At 39.7% G+C, this 17,037-nt stretch overlaps 1 long non-coding RNA gene across 1 annotated transcript in view; it reads left to right on the top strand.

Moving 5' to 3' along the window:
- Window positions 1-16,593, top strand: part of LOC128932374 (uncharacterized) — a 43,553-nt gene extending 26,960 nt beyond the window's left edge. Inside the window, exons 2-3 of the long non-coding RNA XR_008482154.2 lie at window positions 13,107-13,556; window positions 16,473-16,593. This is a non-coding gene — a long non-coding RNA (uncharacterized LOC128932374). The remainder of the gene's footprint in view (window positions 1-13,106; window positions 13,557-16,472) is intronic.
- Window positions 16,594-17,037: the final 444 nt, after the last annotated feature.

A 17,037-nucleotide genomic window follows, 5' to 3' on the forward strand; every position in this document is an offset into this window, starting at 1 on the left:
AGTTCAAAGTTCCACATATCTCTACAGCAGGGGGAAAATGTCACTAGTCTCTTTGCTAAAGCATAACAAGAGTCACCTTTGCTACAGTTCTCCACAAGTTTCTCAGCTCCATCTAAGACTGCCTCAGCCTGGATTTCATTGTTCATATTATTATCCAAATTTTGGACAAAGTCATTCAACAAGTCTCTAGGGAGTTCCAAACTTTCCCACATTTTCCTGTTTTCTTCTGAGCCCTCCAAACTATTCTAAACTCTGCCTAGTTCCAAAGTTGCTTCCACATTTTTGGGTATCATTTCAGCAGCACCTCACTCTACTGGTATGTATCAGTTTGTTTTCATGCTGCTGATGAAGACATACCTGAGACTGAGCAATTTACAAAAGAAAGAGGTTTATTGGACTTACAGTTCCACGTGGCTGGGGAGGCCTCACAATCACAGTGGAGGACAAGAAGGAACAAGTCCTGACTTACATGGATGGGAGCAGGCAAAGAGAGAAAGCTTGTGCAGGAAAATTCCCCCTTATAAAGCCATCAGGTCTCATGAGACTTTTTTACTATCATGAAAACAGCACAGGAAGGACCTTCCCCCATGATTCAATTACCTCTCACCAGGTTCCTCCCACAACCTGTGGGAATTGAAGATGAGATTTGGGTGGGAACACAGCCAAACAAGATCAACGTGGAAATTGAACAATATGCTTATGAATGACCAGTGGGTGAACAAAAAAATTACAAAGGAAATTATCAAATGTCTTGCAACCCACCCCTCTATCAAAACATCTCATGTAACCCATGAATATATACAGCTGCAGTGTACCCACAAAAATTGAAAATTACAAATTATTTTAAAAAAGAAAATAACTCAAAAATAAATACAGTAAAAGAAACAATGAAGGATTAAAACAGTATATTAGAAAATATATAACACAAAAGTAGACATTAATTAAGGAAGAATTGAAAAAGACATAAAACATAAAAATCAAGTAGACAAATGGCAAATGTGATTATTAGTAATTGTATTAAATGTAAACTGATTGAACCCTCAAATTAAAAATAAGAGATTCAGCTGGGCACAATGGCTCACACCTGTAATCCCAGCAGTTTAGGAGGCTTACATGGGAGGATCACCTAAGATCAGGTGTTCAAGACCAGCCTGGCCAGCATGATGAAACCTCGTCTCTACTAAAAATACAAAAAAAAAAAAAAAAAAAAAATTAGCCACGTGTGGTGGCAGGTGCCTATAATCCCAGCTACTTGGGAGGCTGAGGCAGAAGAATCACTTGAACATAGGAGGCAGAGGTTGCAGTGAGCCAAGATCATGCCATTGCACTCCAGACTGGCTGACAAGAACAAAACTATGTCTCAAAAAAAAAAAAATTAGCTGATTTAAAAACAAGATCCAACTATATGCTGTCTATGAGAGACTTTAAAGACAAAAAGAGGTTGAAAATAAAAGCATGAAAAAAGATGTACCAGTCAAACTGTAATCAAAAGAGATTTAGAATATTATTAAAGTAGACATTAAGACAAAAAAATTATTACTAGAGACTAAGAAGGACTTACTATAATGATAAAAGAGTTAATCGGTCAGGTGCAATGTCTCATGCCTGTAATCCCAGCACTTTGGGAGGCCAAAGCAGGTGGATCACTTGGGGTCAGGAGTTTGAGACCAGCTTGGCCAGTATGGACTAACCTTGTCTCTACTAAAAATATAATAATTAGCCAGGTGTGGTGGCATGCACCTGCAATCCCAGCTACTCTGGAAGCTGAAACAAGAGTATCACTCGGACCCAGGAGGTGGAGGTTGTAGTGAGCTGAGATCACACCACTGTACTACAGCCTAAGCAACAGAGTGAGACTCTGTCTCAAAAAAAAAAAAAAAGTTAACTTATCAAAAAGATATAAGAATTATAAACATATATGCACCAAACAACCCCAAATTCACAAGCAAAACTAACAGAACTGAAGGGGGAAATAGTCAATTCAACAATAGTTGGAGATTAATTATCCCAATTTCAACGGTGGATAGAATAGCTAGACAGAACGTCTTCAAAAAAATGGAAAATTTGAACAAGGTATAATCCAGTTACCAGAGATCTAAAGAACCTATATTCATTAATAACAGAACAATAACATTTTTCTCAAGCACACAAGTAACATTTGCTAGGATAAAACATATGTTAGACCGTAAAACAAGTCTTAATAAAGTGTAAAAGACTATAATGATGCAAATAATATTATGTGACCACAGTGGAATGAAATTAGAAATTAATAACATGAAAATTTGGAAATGTCGCAAGTATATGAAAATTGAGCACAGTTGTAAATAATTAAAGGTCTAAAAGGAAATCACAAAAGAAATTAGAAAATACTTTGAGATGAATGAAGACAAACACACAGTATATCAGATCTTATGAGATGCGATATAAATAGCATCTAGAGGGAAATGTATAATTAGAAATGCCACTTTAAAAAATAAAAAAGAGAGATCTGAAATCAATAACTGAAACTTTAAGAGCAAAAAAAAAAATAAGTAAAGCAAATCCAAAGCAAACAGAAGAAATAATAAACATTACAGAGAAAATAAAGGAAATCAAAAATAGGAAAACCATAGAGAAAATATGTAAAACCAAAAGTTGGTTCTTTGAAAAGACAAACAAAATTGACAAAAGTTTAGCTAATCTTACCAGGCAAAGGAAAAAAAAAGACTAAAAGACTTGACCAGGCATGGTGTCTTATGTCTATAATCCCAACACTTTGGAAGGTTGAGGCAAGTGGATTACCTGAGGTGAGGAGTTCAGGACCAACCTGGTCTTGGTCAAACCTTGTCTCTACTAAAAACACAAAAATTAGCCTGGTGTGTGTTCGGTAGAAAGTCCCGCCATCTTTCCCCCAGGTTTCTTGCCCCCACCCTCCCCCCAGGCTTCCTGCTGCCCTGAGAAAAGCCCGCCAAGCCTGCTCTGTTCTGCCCAGCAACAACAAGCAGCCAATCATCACAGCAGGAAAGCCCGCCAAGCCTCGGCCTATCCTGAACCTACACGTAACCCTCTGAGCCACCTCAGCAGTCTGCCCAGAGACGGACAGCCTATCCTAAGCTCCTACGACACTCCGCCAGCCCTGTGTCCACGCCCCGTCCACCCCCCCCCTATAAAACCCTCCTACCCCAGCTGCACAGTCGCAGCCAGCCCCGATCTCCTTCCTTTCCTGGCCTGCCCACTGGTCCCAATAAACCTGAACTCGGCTTCCAACTCTCGAGCTGTTATTTGGGGTCGGGTACCGGGCAGGGGTCTACAAGGGGGTCGCACAGTGTGGTGGCACGTGCCTGTAATCCCAGCTACTAGGGAGGCTGAGGCAGGAGAAATGCTTGAACCTAGGAGTCAGAGGTTGCAGTGAGCCAAGATTGCATCACTGCACTCCAGCCTGGGTGACAGAGCAAGACTCTGTCTCCAAAAAAAAGAAAAAAAGAAAGAAAAGAAAAAGACTAAAATTGCTAAAATCAGCAATGAGAAATGGGATATTATTAACAATCTTACAAAACAAAAAAGATTATAAGGTGTTTTTGACTGAATGTTCCCCCTCATTTTCTCTAAATCCACATGATGAAACCCCTACTCTCAATGTGATGGTATTTAAAGATGGGGTTAGGGTAAGTTACATAGGATTAGTGTTAAAACACACACTCTGAATGAAGACACCCCCAAACAGGCTTTGTGTGAGCATCATGGCTGTTTATTCACCCAGGTGCGGGCAGGCTATGTCTAAAAGAGAGTCAGCAGAGGGCAGAGGGATAGGAATTGGTTTTATAGGTTTGGGGTTGGCATTGGAAAGTTAAAGAAGTTCAAGCTGGGAGGGGGTCATAGGGTCTGGGGTCACAAGATTGACCAAGGTCAGTTACAAAGTCCAGTTGCCTTATCAGTTAAGGCAGGAGTAAGGAACAATAGAAGAATGTCTCAAAGTTAATTACATGCCACAGGGGATGGTCATTCCTTCTTCTTTTGTGGTTTTCCAGTTACTTCAGACTTCCCAGGAGCTCATCTGGAGTGTCTGTGAAGGTCACAGAGGTTACCGTGGTATCCATGGCACTGTCAATTAGCCTAAAAGACCTTACAGTTAGGTTAGGTCACGAGGTTGGGCCCTCATGATGGGATTAGTAGACTTTGAAAAAGAGGGAGAGATGAGATCATGGCACTAGAGAGGTCATTAAGACAGAAAGTAAAAAACAACAACAAAAACAATGGATTTAAACAATACCCTGGAACAAATGGACTTAACAGATATATACAGAACATTCTGTGCAACAATCACGGAATATACATTCTATTCAATAGTGCATGGAACTTTCCCCAGGAGGACCATATGACAGGCCACAAAATGAACCTCAGTAAATGTAAGAAAATTGAAATTATATCAAGTACTCTCTCAGACTACAGTAGAATACAACTGGAAATCAACTCCAAAAGGAACCTTCAAAACCATGAAAATACGTAAAAATTTAATAACCTGCTCCTGAATGATCATTGGGTCAAAAATGAAATCAAGATGAAAATGTAAAAATTCTTCTAACTGAATGACAATAGTGACACAACCTACCAAAACCTCTGGGATACAGCAAAGGCAGTGCTAAGAAGACAGTTCATAGCCCTAAAAGTTTACATCAAAAAGGCTGGAAGAACACAGACAATATAAGGTCACACTTCAAGGAAGTAGAGAAGCAAGAACAAACTAAATCCAAACCTAGCAGAAGAAAGGAAATCACCAAGATCAGAGCAGAACTAAATAAAACTGAAACAAACAAACAAAACATAAATGAAACAAAAAGCTGGTTCTTTGAAAAGATAAATAAACTTGATAGACCAATAGAAAGATTAACCAAGAAAAGAAGAGGAAAAAATCCAAATAAGCTCAATTAGAATCGAAATGGGAGCTATTATAAGTGATACCACAGAAAATACAAAAGATTATCAAGACTACTATAAACACCTTTATATAAATAAACCAGAAAACATAGAGGAGATGGAAAAAGTCCTGAAATGATACAACCTTCCTAGCTTTAATCAGGAAGAACTAGATACTCTGAACAAACCAATAACAAGCAGAGAGATTGAAATGGTAATAAAAACAATTACCAAAAACAAAAGTCCAGGACCAGACAAATTCACAGCAGAATTCTACCAGACATTCAAAGAAGAATTGGTACCAATCCTATTGATGCTATTCCACAAGATAGAGAAAGAGGGAACCCTCCCTAAATTATTCTGTGAAGCCAGTATCACCCTAGTACAAAAACCAGGAAAGGACATAACAACAACAAAAGGAAAACTACCAACCAATAGCCCTGGTGAACAGAGATGTCAAAATCCTTAACAAAATACTAGCTAACCAAATCAAACAGTATATCAGAAGGATAATCCACCATGATCAAGTGGGTTTCATACCAGAGATGCAAGGATGGTTTAACATGCGCAACTCTTTAAATGTGATACATCACTTAAACAGAATCAAAAACAAGAACCACATGATCACCTCAATAGATGTAGAAAAAGCATTCAACAAAACCCAGCATGCCTTTATAATTAAAACTCTCAGCAAAATCAGCATAAAAGGGACATACCTCAATGTAATAAAAGCTATCTATGACAAACCCACAGCCAACATAATACTGATTGGATAAAAATGGAAAGCATTCCCTTTGAGAACTGGAACACAACAAGTATGGCCACTCTCACCACTCATCTTCAACATAGTACTGGACGTCCTAGCCAGAGCAATCAGACAAGAGAAAGAAATAAAGGGCATCCAAATTGGTAACGAGAAAGCCAAACTGTCACTGTTTGCTGATGATATGATCATTTACCTAGAAAACTGTAAAGACTCCTCAAGAAAGCTCCTAGAACTGATAAAAGAATTAATCAAAGTTTCTGAATACAAAATCAATGTATGCAAATCAACAGCTCTTCTACACACCAACAGCAACCAAGCTGAGAATCAAATCAAGAATGTAACCCCTTTTACAATAGCTGGAAAAAAACATGCTTAGAAATATACCTAATCAAGGAGGGGAAAGACTTCTACAAGGAAAACTACAAAACACTGCTGAAAGATATCACAGATGACACAAACAAATGGAAACACATCTCATGCTCATGGATAGGTAGAATCAATATTGTGAAAAATTGTTTCATGGGCTGGGCCCATTCCCCCCATCCCCTCCCCCGCAACCCCCTTCCCCTCCCCCTCCACTCTATGCAGCCTCTGGACATGATGCCTGGCATCCCAGATGCTTCAGCTCCAGCCATGGCTAAGAATGGGCCAATGTACAGCTCAGGTCGTTGCTTCAGAAGGTGCAAGCCATTGGTGGCTCCCACATGGTGTTGAGCTTATGGGTGCACAGAAATCAAGAACTGAAAATTGGGAACCTTCACCTAGATTTCAGAGGATGTATGGTAACTCCTAGATGTCCAGGAAGAAGTTTGCTGCAGGGGCAGAACCCTCATGGAGAACCTCTGCTAGGGCAGTGTGGAAGGGAAATGTGGGGTCAGAGTCTCCACACAGAGCCCCCACTGGGGCACTGCGTAGTAGAGCTGTGAGAAGAGGTCCACCGTCCTCCATACCCCAGAATGGTAGATCCACCGACAGCTTACCCTGTGTAACTGGAAAAGCCACAGATACTCAATGCCAGCCCATGAAAGCAGCTGGGAGGGGAGCTGCACCCTGCAAAGCCACAAAGGTGAAGCTGCTTAAGGCCATAGGAGCCCATCTATTGTATCAGCATGACCTGGATGTGAGACATGAAGTCAAAGGAGATCATTTTGTAACTTTAAGGTTTAATGATAGCCCTATTGGATAGATTTCAGACTTGGGTGGGGCTTGTAACCCCTGTGTTTTGGCCAATTTTTCCCCTTTGGAATGAGTGTATATGCCCAATGCCTGTACCCTCATTGTATCTAGAAAGAAACGAACTTGCTTTTGATTTTACAGGCTCATAGACAGAAGGACTTGCCTTGTCTCAGATATTACTTTGAACTTGGACTTTTGAGTTAATCCTGGAATGAGTTAAGACTTTGGGGGACTGTTAAGAAGGCATAGTTTTGTTTTGAAATGTGAGAACATGGGATTTGGAAAGGGCCAGGACAGAATGCTATGGTTTGGCTGTGTTCCCACACAAATCTCATTTTGAATTGCAGTTACCATAATCCCCCAGTGTCATGGGAGGGACCCAGTTGGAGGTAATTGAATCATGGGGTGCTTGCCTCCACGCTGTTCTCATGATAGTGAGTTCTCATGAGATCTGATTATTTTATATGGGGCTTTTCCCCTCTTCGCTCTGCACTTCTCCTTACTGCTGCCATGTGAAGAAGGATATGTTTGTTTCCCTGTCCATCATGATTGTAAGTTTTCTTAGGCCTCCCCAAATCTGCAGAACTGTGAATCAATTAAACCTCTTTCCTTTATAAATCACCATGATCTCGGCTTACACAACCTCTACCTCCCTGGTTCAAGCAATTCTGCCTCAGCCTCCCAAGTAGCAGGATTACAGGTGTGTGCCACCACACCCAGCTAACTTTTGTATTTTTAGTAGAGACGGGGTTTCACCATGTTGTCCAGACTGGTCTTGAACTCCTCACCTCAGGTGATCCACCCACCTTGGCCTCCCAAAGTGCTGGGATTACAAGCATGAGCTACTGCACCCAGCCTTGAGTATGTCTTTATTAACAGTATGAGAATGAACTAATACAATGGTGTTGTAATGAAACTCCATAATTGAGACAGTGAGATCCATTCATATATAGATTCAGTAGGTTTAAATTCGCAGGCCGGGCGTGGTGGCTCAGGCCTGTAATCCCAGCACTTTGGGAGGCTGAGGCGGGTGGATCACGAGGTCAAGAGATCGAGACTATCCTGGTCAAAATGGTGAAACCCCATCTCTACTAAAGATACAAAAAATTAGCTGAGCACGGTGGCGTGTTCCTGTAATCCCAGCTACTCAGGAGGCTGAGGCAGGAGAATTGTCTGAACCCAGGAGGCAGAGGTTGCGGTGAGCCGAGATCGCGCCATTGCACTCCAGCCTAGGTAACGAGCGAAACACTGTGTCAAAAAAAAAAAGAAAGAAAAAAGAAAATTCGCCCAGCCTGGCTAACACAGTGAAACCCCACCTCTACAAAAAAAAAAAAATATAACAATTATCCAGGTGTGGTGGTACATGCCCACAGTCTAAGCTACTTGGGAGGCTGAGACATAAGAATTGCTTGAGCCCAGGAGGTGGAGGTTGCAGTGAGCTGAGATTGCACCACTGTATTCCAGCCTGGGCAACAGAGAGAGACCATGTAATTAATAAATAAATAAATAAAATGTGCCAGTTTACACACACACACACACAAAAAGGATTTTAAACCATAACCAAATGAGATCACAGGAATGCAAGATTGGCTCAACATAAGGTAATCACTCAATAGCATATGACAGTAAAGAGAAAAACCCACATGATCATCTCAATCAATGCAAAAAATGCATTTGACAAAAATGCAACACCATGTCATGATTAAAAAAAAACACTTGGCAAATGAGGAATAAGAGGAAACTTAACCTGATAAAGAGTATCTATGAAATAGATATCATATTACCAGATACATATACCAGAACTAATATCATATTTATTGATGAAAGACTGGCATTTCATTCCTAAAATCAGAACAAAGAAAATGGTCTTCTAGTCTGATACTACTTTATGACTATAAAGTCATGTGTGTTGTAATTTCAAATACTTTTTATAAAGTCTGGGCGTGGTGGCACATGCCTGTAGTCCCAGCACTTTGGGAAACTCACGGGGAGGACTGCTTGAGGCCAAGAATTTGAGACCAGCCTGAGCAACATAGTGAGACTCTGTCTCTATGAAAAATTGAAATATTAGCTGGGTGTGGTGGAATGTACCTGTAGTCCTACCTACTTAAGAAGCTGAGGCAGGAGAATTGAAAGGATCAATTGAGCTCAGGCATTTGAGGCTGCAGTGAGCTATGATTGCACCATTGCATCCAGCCTGGGTAATAGACTGAAATTTTGTATGTAAACACCACCACCACCACCACCACCACTTCTTAAAGGATATGTATGGTATAATCCAATTTTCATTCTTTAGCAACTATATATGATGCACAGAAATGAGTTTAGAAGGCTATATACCAAGATGTTGGCAGGGGTAATTGGGATGGTAGCAGTGCTGATGATGTATATAGTTTATATATTTTTTTAACAACAACTTTATTGAGACGTAACTCAGATGCCAAGCAATCCACCCATTTAAAGTGTACAATTCCATGGTTTTTAGTACAGTTATGCAAGCATGACCACTATCTAATTCCAGAATATTCTTATTACTCCGTGTATCAAGAATGAGTAAACTCATACAAAGAGAAAGATGGTTAGTGGCTGTCAAGGGCTGGAAGAGAAATAAGTGGGGAGTGACTAACCATCTTTCTCTTTGTATGAGTTTACCCATTCTTGATACATGCTGTATAAATGGTATCATATAATGTGTTTTTGTGTGTGTGTGTGTGTCTGGCTCCTTTCATGTATCATAATGTTTTCAAGATATATCTATATTGTAGCATGTATCAGTACCATTTTATAGCTAAACAATATTCCATTGTATGGATATACTACATCTTGTGTATGCTTTTATCAGTTGATGGACATTTGGGTTGTTTCTATTTCTTGACTATTATTATTAATGGTGCTATGAACATTCATGTACAAGCTTTTGTGTAGACATATATTTTCATTTAACTTGGATATATAGTAGGTATATGATTAACATATTAAGAAATTGCCAGTTTCTAAAATGATTGCATATTTTATATTTCCATCAGCAATGTCTGAAAGTCCTACTTGCTCTATCTCCTCTCCAATATTTGGTTTGTTCCTGTTTAAAATTGGGTTGTTTTTGTTTTCAATACCTATTTGTAGAAGTTTTTATATATTCTGAACACACGACTTCATGAATATTTTCTATAGTCTGTGGCTTGCCATTTCATTTTGCAACTTTAAGTCAAGGTCTACCATTAGACTCCAAACACGGGGCAGGCTGCAAGCTTTGTCTTCTGTTCTCAACCCCACTTCCTGTGAAACCATTATAAATGCAATGTTAAGATCACCAGAGTTTAGCATATGTCCTTAAGGCAAAAGTGTTAGCACTTTCCTCACCTCTTAGGAGGTTCCAAGTTCACTTTATTTTTAGCTTCTGGGAACCTTTACTTTCTTGGCAGCTTAGTAATGTATTTGAAAGGTTTTTTTTGTTTACATTTTATATGGCAGCAGTATTACTTTGAGGGAGAGGTTGATAGCTTCCCTTGCAGCTAGCACTGATCATGTGACATAGTTCTGGCCAATAAGAGAAGAGGAAGTCTGCTGGCAAGAATCCTTTCCTCTTCCCTCCACTTGTCTGCTTTGAATATAGATTTGAGACCCAGAGATGAAGCACCCATCTTTAATTCATTAGGAAATAATGCATTTGCTAAGAATGGCAAAATAGAAATAAAACAGAACCATAAACAATGATAACATCATGAGCTGTCAGACCAATCCTGGGTTGCCTAACTTCAATCTTCTTAGTGAAATGTTATATATCCTAATTTGTCTAAACTACTGTTGGTTGAGTTTTCTAATACTTACAGTCAGAAGTTAAAGTTATTTTTGGAGATTTAATATTTATATAATCATTCATTCTTCTATTCAATAAGCATTTATTAAATGCATACCAAGTGCCAGACATTGTTTATAGTAGAGTTTCTCAATAGGGGTGGTATTACTATTGGTTACCATTTTAAACATTTGTGAGAAAGTTTTTATAGTATTATAACTGGAAGTGACTAACATTTAGTGGGTTGGTACTGGGAATACAATATTTCTTAAAATGTGTAAGACTGTCCCATGCAGTAAGAATTGCCCTACATCTTGCATACTTTTTGGTGTCCATCACAGACATATAGCTAACTGAAAAAGGTGTTTTTAATGATCTGAACTTAGAACTTAACTCATTTTGCAAATAAATAGCAAGTAGTTTCTGCACGTTTAATAGATTTAAATTTTCCAGGAATTAAAAAAAAAAAATAGACAGGGCCTTGCTCTATTGCTGAGGCTGGAGGGCTATGGCGTGATCACAGCTCACTGCATCTTCAAACTCCTAGATTCAAGCGATCCCCCAACCTCAGCCTCCTGAGTAGCTAGGACTATAGGTGTGTGCTAACATGCCCAGCTTTTCTATTTTTAATTATTATTATTATTTAGAGATAGGGATCTCCCTATGTTGCCCAGGCTGGTCTTATACTTTGGCTTCAAGCAATCCTCCTTTCTTGGCCTCCTAAAGTGCTTGGATTACAGATATGAGCCACCATGCCCAGCCTTCAGGAATATTTTGTTAGAAATATACCACAAGGCATTCAACATTTAGGAACATCACATCATCACGAGTAATGCTGCATATGGTTTTAAAGTTTCCTTTAACACACCTATATCAGACTACATATATAGCTGCCTCATTTACACTGATTCTACATATTGATGTAAGCATCTGACTATGTTATTATGTCTAGAAGTCATACTTAGATATTTCACTATTGAAATACATACTACTTTATTATAAACAGCTTTGCTTTTATTACTCCTTTATATAATTAGGCATTATGTTGCTTTTTTAAAATTATGTTCACTTGTAAGTTGTCTATTAAGTTAATGACAGAATTGTAAGCAGGTCTTATAAAATATCTATCGTAAGAAGGGAGTTGCACTTGAATGGAGTTCAGAATCATTGGTTTTAATGGTAATTCCTTATCTTTAAGAAATTGTTGGCCATGCGCAGTAGCTCATGCCTGTAATCCCAGCACTTTGGGAGGCCAAGATGGGCAGATCACTTGAGCCCAAGTTCAAGACCAGCCTGGACAACATGGTGAAACTCCATCTCTACTAAATTACAAAAAATTAGCCAGGCATGGTGGCACATGCCTGTAGTCCCAGCTATCTGGGAGGATGAGGTGAGAGGATCACCTGAGCCTGGGAGGTTGAGGCCTCAGTGATCTGTGATTGTGCCACTGCACTCAAGTCTGGGTGACCTTGTCTCAAAGAAAAAAGAAATTGTTACATGGTATTTAATATTTTTCATTCAAGATGACAAGAAAATGCAAAAGCAAAGAAAGTCCCTGGTTGCTTGGAAAACCTGACCCCCAGCTAAAATTCCCTGCCTACAGATTTTTATTTTTATTTTATTTTATTTGTTTATTTATTTTTGACATGGAGTCTCACACTGTTGTTTGGGCTGGAGTACAATGGCATGATCTCGGCTCACTGAAACCTCCACCTCCCAGGTTCAAGTGATTCTCCTGCCTCAGCCTCCTGAGTAGCTGGGATTACAAGTGCCCACCACCACATCTGGCTAATTTTTTTTTGTATTTTTAGTAGAGACGGGATTTCACTCTGTTGGCCTGGCTGGCCTAGAAATTCCGACCTTGTGATCCATCCGCCTCAGCCTCCTAAAGTGCTGGGATAACAGGTGTGAACCACTGCGCCCAGCCAGCCTACAGATTTTTAATATCTGAGTTTATACTTCATGGCTCTTTGACTCAGATTGCATTTCACTCCTGCAAGCTGCAGAAATTCCTGCCACTCTCCCAGCTCCTGGTGACTACTGGGGAGGCTGGAGTGCAGTGGTGTGATCATTACCAGCAGCGAATCCATACGTGTCTGCAGCAACTTGATTCTTGCCTCCTCAGAGGAAAAAATTCAGCCATGGGGCACAAGGCAAGGTGAGAGACTGAGGCAAGTTCTAGAGCAAGAGTGAACGTTTATTTAAAGTTTTAGCATAGGAATGAAAGGAAGCAAAGTGCACTTGGAAAAGGACCAAGCAGACGACCTGAGTGATCCAAGTGCCCCATCTGACCCTTGACTTGGGGTTTTCTATGTTGGCATGGTTCTTGGGTTGGCATTTCTTCTCCCTTGATTTTGCCCTTGGAGTGGGCTGTCCATATGCGCGATGGCCTGCCAGCCCTTGGGAGGGGCCGCACATGCAGTGTGTTTACTGAAGTTGTGTGCATGCTCACCTGACGCACTTTTTCCTTTCCAGTTGCGTGTTCCTGGAGGAAGATCATATACCAGTTAAACTGCCATTTTGCCTCTCAGTGTGTATGTTTGAACCCATTCGACCAACTCCTGAGAATTTATCAGAAAACTGCTGATCACCAGCTTCAGGTGTTTTCTGTCTATTGGGAGGCTTTTTCCTGGCGCCAGCTGTGACCAATTATTTTGGAGAGACCGTTTAACAATCACTTGATCATCACCTGATTGTCACCTGACATTCCTGATGGGGGCCCTCTCCTGCCCTGCTTGTGTTGTGTCTGTCTAACTACCACGCTAAAAACCTAAGAACTTGGATGTGTTTCTCTCAAAGTTTGACACTATTCCTCTGAAAGGGAGAGCACAATTAAGGAGGACTTACTGACTTACAGAAGGAGAATGAATGAAAGAAGAAATGCAACTTGTCTAAGATTATGCGAAAGGCAGCGAGTGTTCACAGGTAGGACCCAAATCTAATTTTCTGATTCCTGAAGCTAAATTAGGCCTAGCCCATTAGTGCATGTTTTCTTTTCTTTCTTTTGTTTTTTTTTTTTTTTTGAGACAGAGTCTCACTCTATCACCCAGACTAGAGTACAGTGGTGCAATCTCGGCTCACTGCAACCTCTGCCTCCTAGGTTCAAGTCATTCTCCTGCTTCAGCCTTTTTGTATTTTATATTTTTAGTAGAGACGGGGTTTCACCATGTTGGCCAGGCTGGTTGGAACTCCTGACCTCAGGTGATCCACCCGCCTTGGCCTCCCAAAGTGCTGAGATTATAGATGTGAGCCACTGTGCCTGGCCTGTTTTATATTTTGAGGGAAAAAAAGGACATGAGAATATCTGTGTATGGTCAGAAAGACTTCTCTCCTCTTGAAGTTTAATAACTTTAAAAAGGTAGCTTACTGCCAGGCACAGTGGCTCATGCCCGTAATCCCAGCATTTTGGAAGGCCGAGGTGGGTGGATCACCTGAGGTAGGGAGTTAGAAACCAGACTGACAAACATGGGGAAACTCCGTCTCTATGAAAAATACAAAATTAGCCGGGGTAGTGGCAGGTGCCTGTAATCCCAGCTACTCGGGAGTCTGAGGCAGGACAATCGTTTGAACCTGGGAAGCAGAGGTTGCAATGAACTGAGATCACACCATTGCACTCCAGCTTGGGCGACAAGAGCAAAACTCTGACTCAAAAAAAAGGTGGCTTACCACAGGCAACAAAAGGAAAAATAGATAAATGGATAAATGGGATTAGATCAAACTGAAAAGTTTCTGCACAACAAAAGAAACAATCAAAAGAGTGAAGAAACAACCTACAGAATGGGAGAAAATATTTGTAAAATTATGCAAAGAGGTCAAAAAAATTAATATGTAAAATATATAAGGAACTTGCACAACTAAGAAAACAACCCAATTTTATTTTATTTTATTTTTTGCTGTTCCTTGCAGAGCATGGCTAATTTTTAGGCAGTGGACCCAGTGTCAGCCCCAATTTTAAAATGGACAAAAAACCTGAATAAACATTTTTCCAAAAAAGACATACGAATGGCCAACAGATATATAAAATGATGCTTAATATCACTTACCATTAGGAAAATGCAAATTAAAATCACAATGATATATCACCTCATGCCGGTCAGAGTGGTTATTATAGAAAACACAAGTGTTGGTGAGGATGTGGAGAAAAGAGAACACTTGTACACTGTTGGTGGAAATGTACATTAGTGCAGCCATTGTGGAAAGAAGTATGGAGGTTCTTGAAAAAAATTAAAAATAGAACTACCATATGATCCAGCAATCCCACTTCTGGGTATATATCCAAAGGATATGAAATTAGTATATCAAAAAGATATCTTCATGTCCATGTTTATTGCAGTGTTACAGTAACCAGGATACAGAATCAACCTCAGTGTCTATCAGTGGATGAACAAAGAAAATGTGGTAGGTACACAACGGAATGCTACTCAGCCTTTTAAAAAGGAGGAAATCTTGTCATGTGACAACATGGATAAACGTGGAGGACATTGTGTCAAGTGAAATATGCCAGGCACGAAAAGCCAATCTGAAAAAGTCAAACTCATAGAAGCAGAGAGTAGAATGGAGGTTATCAGGGGCTCATGGTTCCCTGTTGGCCAGGAAACTCATGACATAAGACAGGGGGATTGAAGATATAGATGCTAGTCGAGAGATACAAATTTTGAGTTCAACATTAGATATACATTCAAGAGATCTATTGTATATCACGGCGACTGTTAATAACATTGAATACTTGAAAATTACTAAGACAGTCGATTTTAAGTGTTCTCTGCACACACAAAAAAGTGAAGTAATGCATATGCTAATTAGCTTCATTTAGCCATTCCATGATGTATGCATATATCAAAACATCATCTTGTACACCATATATATATATATACAGTTTTTAGTCAATTAAAACAAAAGAAAAGGTGGCTCACATTTCTCCCATTGAATCTTCTTTTTTTCTAAGTACAGTCATCCCTTGGTATCATCAGGAGATTTGTCCCAGGACCCCTAAGGATACCAAAATCCAAAGATGCTCAAGTCCCTGATATAAAGTGGTATAGTATTTGCTGATTGGCTGAGCACATCCTCCTCTATACTTTAAAGCATCTCTACATTACTTATAATACCAACAATGTGAATGCTATGTAAAGCATTTGTTATATTGTGTACTTTTAAATTGGTATTCTTTCTTTATTATTGTCTTGTTATTTTTAATTTTTTTTTCCAAATATTTTTAACTGAGACTGGTTAAATCTATGGATGGGGAACCACAGATACAACAAAGGACCAACTATAATTTCACCTGTATAAGTTCCTTCCAGCTTCACAACAATCCATTATTTCATTTATAAGTGAGGAGAGTGAAGGAAAGAAAATTTCAAAGGTCACAGAATTATTCATTGACAAGGTAGGAGCTTAGCTTCCTGAAGTTCTAGCCACCCTTCTTTGATATAGTAAAGAATTTATAAAGGAGTCAATGTTCATCTCTTACTAATATTATGGGTTTAAAATGTTTTCATTATCTAATTATACTTGGTCTGTTATAATTTGGTTACCACTCCCCACTCATGCATTGTCATGCTCTCTTACTGGGCTGATGGTTTCCTCCCTCTTATTCTGGGATCTCTCCATTTGGCTCTACCAGACAAAAGTCATTTAAGCAAATTATTAGAATCAGATGAGAAATTTTAAAGACAATGTGACACTTTTTGCCAAAGACTTGTACAAATGCCTGAAACTCTCTATACCCCAGTTCACTTTAGCTTCATATCTGTGACTGTTTGCTCTTTATAAATACTCAAAACAGGGTTATCATATCCCCGATATTAAGTGAGCCTGTAAAACTGCCTGTGATTTTAGGTAGAGGATAAAGGGAAAGAGACAGAGCTGATTCTACTGGGGATCCAGCAGAGCTTTGATGATGCGGACTGTTTCCTATTTTGCCTGTGAAGATTGTCCAGAGCTAAAGTAAGTAAACCTGTGGAGAATATGGAGATAAAATACAAGACAAAAAGGTAGGAAATGGGCAAAAGGAAAATAATATATGTATTACACATTTTGTAATTAAGAATATGAAGGATTAGCTGGATGTGGTAGTATGGGCCTGTAGCCTCAGTTACTCGGCAGGCTGATGTAGGAGAATAATTTTTGAACCCAGGAGATGGAGACTGTAGTGAGCTGTGATTATGCCATTGCACTTTAGCCTGGGCAACAGGTAGGACTCTATCTCTAAATTAAATTAAAGAATGTAAAGGGGAGCCAGCCACAGCAACACACATCTATAATTTCAGCTACTTGGGAGGCTGAGGCAGGAGGATTGCCTGAGACCAGCAGTTTGAGATCAGCCTGGCCAACACAGTGAGACACCATCTTTACATAAAAGAAAAAGAAAGAATGTGAAGGGGAATGCCCCAGGGGTATTGCT

The sequence above is a fragment of the Callithrix jacchus genome, chromosome 6 (assembly GCF_049354715.1).
Source record: "Callithrix jacchus isolate 240 chromosome 6, calJac240_pri, whole genome shotgun sequence".
Taxonomy (NCBI): domain Eukaryota; kingdom Metazoa; phylum Chordata; class Mammalia; order Primates; family Cebidae; genus Callithrix; species Callithrix jacchus.